Genomic DNA, 14,473 nt, shown 5'->3' with positions numbered 1-14,473 from the left:
ACAGATTGAAAACATCCTCCATGCCCCAAGAAGCTGATTCTAGTACCAGATGTAGGAAGGGAATTCCAAACTTGTAGGGTTAATAAAATTTATACAACCCAGGGCCCATGGCAGTTTTAATCTGCCCCTGAATGTTACTCGCCCTCCCCCAATCTCCTGCTCCAGTTTCTACACCTCCTGCATCCCAGATAGTGTATTAAAGGAAATCTGCCATGAAAATCCATCATGATAAACCAGGGACACTCACTCATAGATCCAGGCACTGTGACTGTGGTAACCTTCTTATAATTGTTATCCATGGCCTCCTTCCTCCTAAAATCAACTTTTAAAATGATGCTAATGAGTCTGAAAGGCTATAAGTTGTGTTGCTAGAGTTCCTCTGTGCACATTACCCGTCAGAGAGAGAAGTGGAAGGCAACCAGCGATTTTGGTAAATCCACGAGGCGCCTTGTGGATTTACCAAAAGCGCTGGTTGCCTTCCAGTTCTCCCTCTGACGGGTAATGTGCATCTTCACCACGACTTTTCCGGGATCCTAGTCTGGCTTAAAGCGTGGATCTACACTGGCCTGGCTGCTACACTTACATAAGGCGATGAAACATCTTCTCCAAGGTGGGAGTCCCATCCTCTCTCGCTATTGTTACCAGTTGCTATAACGTTATTTCACCAGGGTAGCGCCTTTGTTTTTTGTGCTTGTTTCCCTGTGGTTGAACAAGCGGACCATTCCGTCTTCCCCCAAGTCTCCAGGTAACCTATACTCACTAGAGTTCCTCTGTACTGAAGATTCACAGTCTGTTACACTTTCCCTCCTCCCACCGTGTGCTGAACCTTCCTCTGCTGCAGTGAGGTTAGGGGCATCTGAAGTGACGTCGCTTTGCAGCCTCTAAATTTAATTTATGTCAGGCAAATATCTTCACTGCTCATTGTGATTTGGGAGGAGATTTTTTTTATGGTAAATGGGTGAGATTTCACATAAAATAGAGATGAGGGCGCTGGTAGGGGTAAAATCTTGTGACGGGTTCCTTATAAATATGAAGTTACAATAAATATATATTGATATCCATAATGTACTACTAATAGTTACATTGGGGCAGATTTACTTACCCGGCCCATTCGCGATCCAGTGGCGCGTTCTCTGCGCTGGATTCGGGTCCAGCCGGGATTTATTAAGGCAGTTCCTCTGACGTCCACCAGGTGGCGCTGCTGCGCTGAAGAGCATCGGAACGCACTGGAATACACTGAGCCGGGCTGAGTAAAGGTAAGTGCAATTTTCGCGACACATTTTTTTTTAAAAATGCGGCGTTTTTTCCGAATCCGTCGGGTTTTCGTTCGGCCACACCCCCCGATTTCCATCGCGTGCATGCCAGCGCCGATGCGCCACAATCCGATAGCGTGCGCCAAAATCCCGGGGCAATTCAGGGAAAATCGGTGCAAATCGGAAATATTCGGGTAACACGTCGGGAAAGCGCGAATCGGGCCCTTAGTAAATGACCCCCATTGGGGCAGATTTACTTACCCGGCCCATTCGCGATCCAGCGGCGCGTTCTCTGCTCTGGATTCGGGTCCGGCCGGGATTCATGAAGGCAGTTCCTCCGCCGTCCACCAGGTGGCGCTGCTGCGCTGAAAATCATCTCAACGCGCCGGAATGCACCACCTCGGACCAGGTGAAGGTAAGCGCTCCCCAAGCGACACTTTTTCGGTTTTTAAATGCGGCGGTTTTTCTGAATACGTCGGGTTTTCGTTCGGCCACGCCCCCCGATTTCCGTCGCGTGCATGCCGGCGCCGATGCGCCACAATACGATCGTGTGCGCCACAATCCCGGGGCAATTCAGGTACAATCGGCGTAAATCGGAAATATTCGGGTAACACGTCGGGAAAACGAGATTCGGGCCCTTAGTAAATGACCCCCACTGTGTGCCAGGTTCTGATCATATACTTGTGACGTCAATCCTGTAGGATGGTTTATCATTGGAATATTTCACAAGCTTTATAGAAGAAATAACCAATTTTCCCAGATTGACTTTATTGGTTGGTGCTTAAGATTTTCTCAAAGTCTTAGGAAGACTTCTTATTCAGAAGCTAATGAGTAACATGATTATGTTAAATTAAGAGAATGGATTGCTAAATCACATTGATGACCCAGTTATTGCTCTGTGTCAGTGAATTTTCCAGGCCATGAAGGTTCATTGGTAAGAATCAGCACAGCTTCTTAAAGAGGTCCCATCATCTCTTATGTCTGTCTCAGTGCTCTGTTACATTGGCGGTGGTTTTCACATCTGTGGTTCAGTAATTTCCACGGATGCCTCACAAAGCCACTGATTTCTATGGGTGTTTTCACATTGGTTTGTATTTTCACTGATCCATTGTCTGTGGAAAAAATTATTTAAAGTGCCCTATTTTTTCAGTGCCCTTAGAAAATACTTGCAGTCCCCGGGTTACGTACAGGATAGGCTCTGTAGGATTGTTCTTAAGTTGAATTTGTATGTAAGTCGGAACCGTATACTTTATAATTGTAACCCCAATTAAATTTTTGGTCTCTGTGACAATTAGATTTTAAAAATGTTGGATTGCATCAGAACCAGGATTAACACTAAAGCTTAATTGCAGACACATTTAATAACTTTAAAGGGAACCTACCACCACAAATCTACCTATAAAGGTAGATCAGGTGGTAGGTGGATCAATGGGACGTGAGGATAGCCCTTTTAAGGGCTAATCCTCACGTCCCCACACTTTTTTGTTAACTTTTATTAAACTTGTATGCAAATTTATTTATGCGGCTACTGGGGCGTGGAGTAGCCGCATCTGAGGTTACACGAGGCGGCTACTCCACGCCCCGGTAGCCTCTTTTCCCCTCCTACTCACCATCTTCGGCGCGCAGCTACGTACGGCGATCCTGCCGTCTGCGCATGCGCAGAAGAGCAGGTCCGCGCCTGCGCGGTCACTGCTCCGAAAAAGGCGTGGAGTAGCTGCCTCGTGTAACCTCAGATGCGGCTACTCCATGCCCCAGTAGCCGCATAAGTAAATTTGCATACAAGTTTAATAAAAGTTAACAAAAAAGTGTTAAAAGGGCTATCCTCACGTCCCATTGATCCACCTACCACCCGATCTACCTTTATAGGTAGATTTGTGGTGGTAGGTTCCCTTTAAGTTTAAGTACAGTAAATTACAAACACCCAGAGGTCCGTTTGTAACTAGGGGTAGTCTGTAAGTTGGATGTTCTTAAGTAGGGGACTGCCTGTATTCCCGATTTATACCTTCTGTTTATGTTGTTCTTTTCCTCTTTTTATGCCACTTAGTAATGTATGAATAAATAGACAACTGGCCTTTACCAGTCAGCAGAATAACTCGAAAGGGGTGCACGGGGTGCTGTAACACCTGGACTCAGGATGTTTAGAGAACCCTTAACCCCTTAAAGAGGACCTGTCATCCTTAAAAACCGCTCTAGGAGCTGCTTACTAAAGTATTAGCAGTGTTAAACTGCTAGTTTTATCGGAACCTTCCGCTAAAGCTAGCAAACACTGCACTGCCATACCCTCAAAACCAAGATCACAGCGGCCTGGCGTATTCATGAGAGGGGCGATCTGGCGTATTCATGAGTGGGCAGTATGCATGAAACCTGGCAGTCACCGCCGGCCTATGGAATGGAAGGGGCGGTCCGCGGAAGAAGCAGAGGAGAGCGCCACGGACCACCCAATCATGAATACGCCGGTAAGCTTGGTCCGGCATTCTGAGTGTAAGGTGCTGCAGTGTTCGCTATTGCTAATAATGGGATAGCGCTAGGAGCTGCTTACTTTAGTAGTAAGCCAAGGTTTGTCAGCTGTTCTGAATCATTTCAGTACTTTGTATAAGTCTATTTTAAATTGCCAGCAGCATATGGTAAGTCCCCAAGGGAGGTGGCAGCTGTGTGTGCCTGTGTCAGTCACCTCTCCTCCACACACATCCAGCTCCCTTATGGTGGGATGGTGTAGAGTAGAGAAATGCATGAGGAGACACAGGCACACAGGCTGCTGCAGCTGCCCCTCCCCCCAGGGACTTACCACACACTGCTGGCAGGGAGCCAGGTAATGTTAAATAAACTTTTATATACTACAGAAATGATCTGAAATGCTGTCAAAGACATTAGAAATTAAATTAGCAATCAAAATTAGCATAGCATAGGCTATTGGAACCTGTTACCAGCTAAAAATGACATTCCTTAAAGGTAATAGAAGTTTGAAGGTAGCATGGGAGAGCTGGCCAAAGCCTACTTACAAGGAAACCAACTAAAGCTAAATTTAGTGATGACCCATCCACCGAGACATTACACATTCTCATGAAAATTAGAAGTTCCAATGCATAAATCCTCAATAATAAGCAAGTTTTCAAATCCTGTAAAATTACTAGAATGCCCCTTTAAATGTAGTAAACAGTAAAAGTATTATAAATCATATGTCATAGACATACCATAGTTTGTTACCTTACCATAGACATACACAGTGTGCACCTCTGTGACTCACTGGCCCAGGGAATCATTATACCACAATACATTATAAAATGAAATGTAACAGTGATTAGATGTAATATGAGCATATGATTCATAATCTCATGGTTCCACATTACCATCGCTGTGACTCTGTATCCATGCAGTGTTATAGAGCGCACCCTTTGAACGCGCTCCTTTTTGTTGGTCAGTTCAAAGAGATACAATGATACAATGATAAATGAATGTGCAGCTGTACAAAAGAGATATAACAAGACAAATGCAAACATAAATTGCACACAATAGACCGCACACCCACGACAGGTAGACACTGTGTGTACCTCCTATAGCACGTATATATTCACCCCATCCTTACATTGCATTGATGATTCTAATGCTTATCAGCACAGGTCTGTATTGTGTGAATGGTGCCAATTATGTTTATTCAGCCAACCCTGTAATAAAATGTTTCAAAAGCATGTAGTCCGACTATTCCCCCAGTTAAAGCCTATTTACACTGGCGAACAGTCATTTTCTGAGCAAATCCAATGTTTATAGATCAATGTTAACAAAAGATCAGAGATAAAGCTATCTCTTATCGCTGATCATCGATTCTGATACCATGAAAATAATTGCAGTATCACAATAAGTAAAACTTTTTTACTTAAGGAAATCTACCATTTAATTTAATGCATTATGAACCAAACATACCTTGAGAATGCTGAAGCTACACTGATTCAGACACATATCTTGTTTAACCCCTGATCCGATGCTGAAAAAAACAATTATAACATTCAGGATCTTGGGAAAGCTGGATTGCTTCAGCCTGCATGTTACAGACATGTCCGGACAGGACTAATCAACCCGGGCTGAATCACTCATACACAGCAGCTGGGGGATGGTGCAGCAATTGATTACTTCTGCCTGTCAGGCACAACACAGTGATAACATAATTCTCTGGAGCAGTGCATAACTAATGTTAGAGGAGAAGCACTGAGCCCCAGCACCGAAGCCACAGAGCTTCATTATCATAATTTTATAATTGTTTTTTCAGCAAAACTAGGCATTAAACAAGATATGTTTCTGCATCAGTGTAGCTAAAGCATTCTCAAGGTATGGTTCATAATGCATCAAATAAAATGGTAGATTTCCTTTAACTTTTGAGTATGTCTGCTGCAAAGAATCATTCTGGGCAATGGACCCCAAGCATATATACTGTAAAGCTTTTTACAGCTCACTAAATTCTGACTGCATCTATGTGATTGGAGTCTCCCTCTCTTACACAATCATGGGGTGCCTTGGGGTAACCATGGAAGCCCTTAGCCTAATATTGACCTCTAGGACTGTCAATGACATCGCTAATAGGCACACTGTCAGATATAATGTGCTGTAATACAGTGTATTATATGAAGTATCTAAAGATAACATGTTAGAGTCTCTTCTGTGAAAACTGATTTTCCCAAATCCCATTGATTCAGTTCTATTAGGAAAGATAAAGGAAAAAAATACTGTATACATATTTAGTATTTCGTATTCCTAAATCATAACATAAGTTTTAATATCAATAATGCAGATGATAACAGTACCTATACTTTATACATAGAAAAATGCTTCTTTGTCCATTTTTTCCCCTCCCTTTTGTTCAGCTTTTAGTACTGTATATAAATCAGCTTTCCCTCCTGTACTCGCACCAATAGCTCAATGATAACATCTACAAAAAAGTTTCTATTTACTTAATTCTATACAGACAGTCACTAGATAGGTGTAACCTTCGAGAGATATTGTACAGGTTGACCAGTGTTGTCTATATAGAGGTCATTGTACAGTGAGGGGGAGGAGATAAGCTGTGACATCATATATTGTCAGTAGTGATGTAATGATGGGTCAGTGTAATCTATATAGAGGTCATTGTACAGGGAGGGGAGGAGATAAGCTGTGACATCATCTATTGTCAGTAGTGATGTAATGATGGGTCAGTGTTGTCTATATAGAGGTCATTGTACAGTGAGGGGGAGGAGATAAGCTGTGACATCATCTATTGTCAGTAGTGATGTAATGATGGGTCAGTGTTATCTATATAGAGGTCATTGTACAGGGAGGGGGAGGAGATAAGCTGTGACATCATCTATTGTCAGTAGTGATGTAATGATGGGTCAGTGTTATCTATATAGAGGTCATTGTACAGGGAGGGGGAGGAGATAAGCTGTGACATCATCTATTGTCAGTAGTGATGTAATGATGGGTCAGTGTTATCTATATAGAGGTCATTGTACAGGGAAGGGGAGGAGATAAGCTGTGACATCATCTATTGTCAGTAGTGATGTAATGATGGGTCAGTGTTGTCTATCTAGAGGTCATTGTACAGGGAGGGGGAGGAGATAAGCTGTGACATCATCTATTGTCAGTAGTGATGTAATGATGGGTCAGTGTTGTCTATATAGAGGTCATTGTACAGGGAGGGGGAGGACATAAGCTGTGACATCATCTATTGTCAGTAGTGATGTAATGATGGGTCAGTGTTGTCTATATAGAGGTCATTGTACAGAGAGGGGGAGGAGATACGCTGTGACATCGTCTATTGTCAGTAGTGATGTAATGATGGGTCAGTGTTATCTCTATAGAGGTCATTGTACAGGGAGGGGGAGGAGATAAGCTGTGACATCATCTATTGTCAGTAGTGATGTAATGATGGGTCAGTGCTATCTATATAGAGGTCATTGTACAGGGAGGGGGAGGAGATAAGCTGTGACATCATCTATTGTCAGTAGTGATGTAATGATGGGTCAGTGTTATCTCTATAGAGGTCATTGTACAGGGAGGGGGAGGAGATAAGCTGTGACATCATCTATTGTCAGTAGTGATGTAATGATGGGTCAGTGTTATCTATATAGAGGTCATTGTACAGGGAGGGGGAGGAGATAAGCTGTGACATCATCTATTGTCAGTAGTGATGTAATGATGGGTCAGTGTTATCTCTATAGAGGTCATTGTACAGGGAGGGGGAGGAGATAAGTTGTGACATCATCTATTGTCAGTAGTGATGTAATGATGGGTCAGTGTTATCTATATAGAGGTCATTGTACAGGGAGGGGAGGAGATAAGCTGTGACATCATCTATTGTCAGTAGTGAGGTAATGATGGGTCAGTGTTATCTATATAGAGGACATTGTACAGGGAGGGGGAGGAGATAAGCTGTGACATCATCTATTGTCAGTAGTGATGTAATGATGGGTCAGTGTTATCTATATAGAGGTCATTGTACAGGGAGGAGGGGGAGATAAGCTGTAACATCATCTATTGTCAGTAGTGATGTAATGATGGGTCAGTGTTCTCTATATAGAAGTCATTGTACAGGGAGGGGGAGGAGATAAGCTGTGACATCATCTATTGTCAGTAGTGATGTAATGATGGGTCAGTGTTATCTATATAGAGGACATTGTACAGGGAGGAGGGGGAGATAATCTGTGACATCATCTATTGTCAGTAGTGATGTAATGATGGGTCAGTGTTATCTATATAGAAGTCATTGTACAGGGAGGGGGAGGAGATAAGCTGTGACATCATCTATTGTCAGTAGTGATGTAATGATGGGTCAGTGTTATCTATATAGAAGTCATTGTACAGGGAGGAGGAGGAGATAAGCTGTGACATCATTTATTGTCAGTAGTGATGTAATGATGGGTCAGTGTTATCTATATAGAAGTCATTGTACAGGGAGGAGGAGGAGATAAGCTGTGACATCATTTATTGTCAGTAGTGTAACAGTGGTGTTTCTAAAAGAGGTGTTTACTGCATAAAAACTCCCATTTATTTTTTTTGTCTATTATTAAACCTAGTAGCCAAAACAAAAAATTCAAGTCTCTTTAAATATTAAAAATTAAATCATCAAAAATTCCTAAAAAATATTTGAACATATTTTAACTAATTTTAAAAAAATCTTTCATTTTCTAGTGACACCTTCCCATTAAGGTGCAGTGACTAGATAGCAGCCCTATCCAACTTTTAAGCCTGTTTTGACTAATTGAGATACCTATAAGAGACGAGCAATTAGACTAAAAGTAATATTACCACCCAGGAGAATAAGTTGTCTAAGAGATGACGGCCGTGCAGTTGTAAGATTAGATTTTTTAGCTACTATTCCGGAATAATATGAGCAAAGTGATGCCAAAAGGTTCCTCTTAGCCGTCGTATTCTACACTTTAATGCCAACACTGATGTAAAATTTACACCCACACCAATTTTCACAATTTCTCAAGTGTAACATAACAAAACTCCCATTTTCCTCACACTGTGGAAAGCACTGCAGATACTATAAATCCTCATTAGTCATCTCTAAAGTTAGAACTTCTTTACAGCATTTTTTACTCCCAACCATCAAAAGTCTACAACTTCTTTATTTTTCCATCTACGAGGGCTTGTTTTCTGCATAGCATATTGCACTTCATAGTGACAGTATTTAATATTCCATGCCGTGTACTGGGAAGCAGGAAAAAAAATTCCAACTGCAGTGATATTGGTGGAAAAATCCATTTGCAACATTTTCTTATGGGCTTGGTTTTTACATCTTTCACTGTGCGCCCCAAATGACATGTCTACTTTATACTTTGGGTCGGTACGATCACGGGGATACGACATTCATATAGGTTTTATTGTGTTTAATACATTTAGAAATATTAAAACATTCTGTATAAAAAAACTTCTTAATTTTGCCATCTAATAGCGCTAATAACTATTTCATATGGAGCTGTGCGAGTGTTATTTATTGCAAGATGAGATGACGTTTTCATTGCTACCGTTTTGAGGACTTTACGATATTTTCATCACTTTCTCTAAAATCTTGTATATGTACTGTATATGTAATTTTAGAAACAAAAAACTGGAAAAACCTATTGACTAGTATAAGTATAAGCCTAGGGTGGGAAACGAATTGGTCACACCCACCACCCAGTATATAGCCAGCAGCCCCTTCACCCAGTATATAGCAAGCAGTCCCTTCCCCCAGTATATAGCCAGCAGCCTCTTCCCCCAGTATATAACTAGCTGCCCCTGCCCCCAGTATATAGTCAGCAGCCCCTGCCCCCAGTATACAGTCTGCAGCACCCTGCCCCCAGCATATGGCCAGTAGCCCCTGCCCCCAGTATGTAGCCAGCAGCCCCTGCCCCCAGTATACAGTCTGCAGCACCCTGCCCCCAGTATATTGCCAGCAGCCCCTGCCCCCAGTATATAGCCAGCAGCCCCTGACCCGGTATTTAGCCAGCAGTCCCTGCCCTCAGTATATAGCCAGCAGCCCCTGCCCCCAGTATATAGCAAGTAGCCCCTGCCCCCAGTATACAAGCCTGCAGCGTCCAGTCCTCAGTATGTTGCAAGCAGCCCCTGCCCCCAGTATATAGTCAGCTGCCCCTGCCCCCAGTATACAGTCTGCAGCCTCCTGCCCCCAGCATATGGCCAGCAGCCCCTGCCCCCAGTATACAGTCTGCAGCCCCCTGCCCCCAGTATATAGCCAGCAGCCCCTGCCCCCAGTATATAGCCAGTAGCCCCTGCCCCGAGTATATAGCCAGTAGTCCCTTCCCCCCATATATGGCCAGCAGCCCCTGCCCCCAGTATATAGCCAGCAGCCCCTGCCCCGAGTATATAGCCAGTAGTCCCTTCCCCCGTATATAGCAAGCAGTCCCCTGCCCCCAGTAAACAGCCTGCAGCCCCCTACCCCCACTATAGCCCCTGCCCCCCAGTATATTTCCAGCAGATGTTCTCAGGTCCCCCGCGCTGCCAGGCGCAAAAACTATGATGTCAGCTGCTCGCCAACGTCATTCTGTGTGTGCCGCCTCCACTTGTGTCAGCCAGCAGCTGACTTTATAATGTTGCTGCTGGCAACGTGCAGTGACCCAAAGACGGAGCTGGAGAATTGGAAGTAAGAAGCCGAATTTGTTTTTTTTCAGCACTTTTTTCGTGCTATAAACTCGGCCTTTTACTCGATTATATGGTATGCAAAATGGCGAAAAAACCGCGTTTTGGACATTTGTACTCTATTTGCCGTTATGGGGTTAAATGCCGGGAATAACTGTTATTATATTTTGATAGACCGCGGGTGTTACCAGTGTTTGCTGCTCCTGATGCGCACCGTAATAGTACGCCGTGTGAAATCTACCATGGAAATCAAGCATAATAAACCGGGGACACTTATAAACACAGGCATAGTGACGGTGATAACCTTCTTATATTTGTTATCCATTATCTTCTACCTTCTAAAATCAACTTTGAAAAATATGCTAATGAGCCATAAGGATTCTGGGGGCTTTACCAGAGCCCCTCTATGCTGTAGTTTCCCAATCTGTTGAAGATTTAGCACAAAGTGGGGAGGGAGTGGTATATGCATAATAGAAGAAAAAGCAACATTACTCCTTACATTTTTGGTGATTCAGAGACTTCTTCATTCACTAAACATGTGCAAGTCTCTGCTGCTACTTTCCTTCTATTCGGCAGCTTAGATACAGCAGCTGAGCTCTATGTATGGAGACTTCTCTATATTGTTGGTTTCCCAGCAGTACATAGTGAAAACTGATGACGCTCCAATTAGACCTAGCAATGTCTTCTCCAAATTTAGTGGTTATGGCGAAGACTTTAAAGGACACCTGTCATCAGGTCTGTGTCACTTGTCCTGTCACTACTACCTGTTGGAGCAGCTCACAAGGATCCATCCCAGCCATTATCTAGTTATTTCATACATTATTCATTGTAAAATCATCTATTCTTTATTATGTAAATGAGGCTGGTCACATGGTCAGAGGCAGTGATGTCACTCCTGTTACCCCTCCCCTCTCCTCCCCCTGTTCATGTCTGTGTGTAATGTATAGTAAAGCATTGCTAGTGTGTGTGCTGCATCTGATGACATGCTGCATCCTCCTAATATACAGGTGAGAGACACAGACATCAGCTACACATGAATCTGACATGTTCTGCTGTAACATGGCTGCCTGGAGCTGCTGTATCTCTCCTAAACACACACACATGCACACACAGGCTGCAGGGGGCGTGGCCACCAGCACCAGGAAGCACATCATTATACAGCCTCACATCATTATACAGGCTGTCAGTCATGCACTGGGGGTGTGGCTGTGCCTCCCACTCATGAATAGAGTGGACAGCTTGAATATGCTAATGCTTCATTGGACATTTCACAGGTCATTTGCATACAGCTTTAGGACCTCATTGCTTAGGGTTACAGGCATGTAGAGGGACAATGAAGGGATAGAGGCAATGCTCTCTAATGGCAGTTTATGAAAATATATTTAGTTTAGGGGGTTATTTTGCATGACGGGTTCTCTTTAACTTTTTCAGGGACATATTTCTCATTAGTGTCCATTACCTGAGCTACTACTACTTTATACAGAATATCTGGTGTAACAGAGCTAGACTGATGATTTTGCGAAGTGTGAGCAAGTGGGATGAGTAAAAAGAATAAAAGGGATGAAAATATAGGATGGGAAATTTTCCATGTAAAGAAAAGTACCGGTAAGTCACTGTACTAAAAAAGTGTTTGTGTCTTTTCCATACTACAGGTCGTTTTGCCCCTGGCAGTTGTTTTCTAATGACGGGTAAACATACTTACCATCTGTTAGAGCGCACAATGTAGAACAATAGCTGCAAACTACGAACTCTTCAAAAATCTAACTAAAAATGACAGCGTGTTGTTTTAATATAGTTGCACCTATGATGACAATGAAACGTGTAGAATATCTTATACAAATACATACAGCAATGGGAATGTATATAAATGGATTTATCTTTCATTTCCCATGTCCTACTTGTTCATTGCCTGAAGCTCTATTCTTACAGTCAAAAGTAGCTCCAGCAGAAACCCAAATTTAAAGAGAACCTGTCATGCAAATTTACCCAGCCAAAATAAATACTTTATTAAAAACTGTGATTAAAAAGCATTACCCTTATCCAGTTAATTACATGGCTGCTATGTTAAAAAATCTGTTTGTAAACTTATAAGCAACTCACCTGATGTGAGTCCAATGACACTGAGTCCAATGAAGCCCTGCATAGTCATAGTCAAGTAACTTGCACTGCCCTGCCTCCTTGCTCCTAATTGGCAGGTCTCACTGCTCTAGAACATGCTGCTATGTTACATCTGTTACATCATTGGCCACTTCATATCATGTGACCAGGATGTTGTCATCTAAGGTTCTGTAACCCATGGAGTCCCTCCACTGAGAACCACACAGATCAGCACGTCCTGTCGATAGTAGCAACCCCTTTAGTAATAACATTCTAATTTATATTGTCAACATCCATTCTAAAAAATTCCATTAATATATGTGTGCAAAGAATCTGAATGGAAAATGCTCACATTATTTCCTTATAATTTAGTCTATGGAGAAAGTATCAGAAGTGATGTAAAGAAATAGAGTTTGTCCGTTTTACATCAAGAAGAAGAGCCATGTAAAAGAGTTTGAACCAAGCCTTGCTAGACCAATATATTGATCTCACGAAAGAATAACTTAAGATTCTAGTTCCATGAATGTTCAGCCTCATCTGGTCTCTGCAGTGCAGGATGCCACTACTTCAATCTAAGAAAGTATTAATCAATGCGTAATTGAAGAGCATTGCCAGGAAGAAAACAGTAAGTCAGCATATGGTTGGTTCCCACACAATGCTGAGTCACATGCATTGGCCCAAATTCAGTTAATGGGTCTGTGACTGAGATGTGAAAAGACGGACCTATAATGTAATTTAGCGAGGACTGTATGGTTTTGCCATCTTAGTTTCTAATATCCCACTAGGATATTTAAGAGTAGTCCATACCCTTTTAGCCCATTTGAGCCCCTATGTATCATAAAGAGTTAAAAATGGTCACAAAGACCTCTGGAGGACACCACCTGTTGGTGCATTACATGGACACTTCATTAATTTCATTGAGCTGTGTGTAATGCTTACTGTCTCCTGTGGTGGCGCTGCAGGGAAATGGAACTGTTGCTTCCACATTTTGCCACAGATTTGGCTGTTTGCTGGGGGTTATAGTAGCAGGGCATCCTGAGTTTACCAATTGGATATTGTCAGTAGCAACAAAATCTTAGTATTTATGTTGAATTCGTTGAGATGTTTATATATTCAGACAATGGGATCAGAATCTTTGGAATAAAAAAAAATAACTAAAGGTGCTCATACATATAAGCTTAAAGGCATAGTACAAAGTTTTAGGGGATAACAATGTGATCAGTGGGGGACTCACATTGTTCACTAGAATTAATGGAGGACAGATTCTGCCCCTCTGACACTCTCATAGACTTAGAAAGTGGTGAAGATATTGATGTCCCTATGTCCCTTCTCTCTCCTGAATTTGTGGAAAGGGAAGATGGGATAAATATTTGGTTTTACTATTCCTTATGTTTGTTCTCTTGGGATGTTACCAACAGAGATCTCCAAGATAAAGTAGATAAGGATTGCAGTGTCAAAGAAACTGAGAAGGCAAGTAACTTTTTATGGTAAGGGGGTCATCATGGTGTCACATAGTTGGTCTACAATAAAGACAGCAGTAAAGTAGTTGGAAGTGCCATATCTGGCACTTTATAGAGGTGCGGTTTTCTAAATGGAGGACACATTTTGTATGGTACTTTATTGTGACCATGACTTTCATATTGTATTTTATAGGAAGAGTTTACCTTTTTCTGTATCTTTTGTGTAATAAATATATGATAAAATACCATTTGCCCCACTACTTACAACTACAATCCTTATGGTCCATACTAGAGGACTCCCCTCTCCTCCCATACCCTATGCTGCCTCTACATAGAATGGTGATGCAGGTATGGAAAGCAGCTGAAGCCATCACACAATTTAAAGATACCATAGCTGATATGCCCATCTAGAGGAAATTGAGGGGGCGCAAAGATGGCAGGATGTGGGTATACACTTGCTATCGATATTGTCACGGGTGCTCCCACGACCCATATCGTGGGTTGCAGGCTCACCTGTGCCCCTTGTGGCCCACCAGTGCCCACACCACTCAC

General features: G+C 42.5%; 1 long non-coding RNA gene across 1 annotated transcript in view; it reads left to right on the top strand.

Annotated features, from left to right (window-relative positions):
• The first annotated feature begins 12,674 nt into the window (after positions 1-12,674).
• The window catches only part of LOC140105031 (uncharacterized), a 30,902-nt gene continuing 29,103 nt past the window's right edge, over positions 12,675-14,473 (top strand). Inside the window, exon 1 of the long non-coding RNA XR_011850479.1 lies at positions 12,675-13,086. This is a non-coding gene — a long non-coding RNA (uncharacterized lncRNA). The remainder of the gene's footprint in view (positions 13,087-14,473) is intronic.

This window comes from Engystomops pustulosus, chromosome 10, assembly GCF_040894005.1.
Source record: "Engystomops pustulosus chromosome 10, aEngPut4.maternal, whole genome shotgun sequence".
NCBI lineage: Eukaryota > Metazoa > Chordata > Amphibia > Anura > Leptodactylidae > Engystomops > Engystomops pustulosus.
This window is presented reverse-complemented; position numbering and strand designations above follow the sequence as displayed.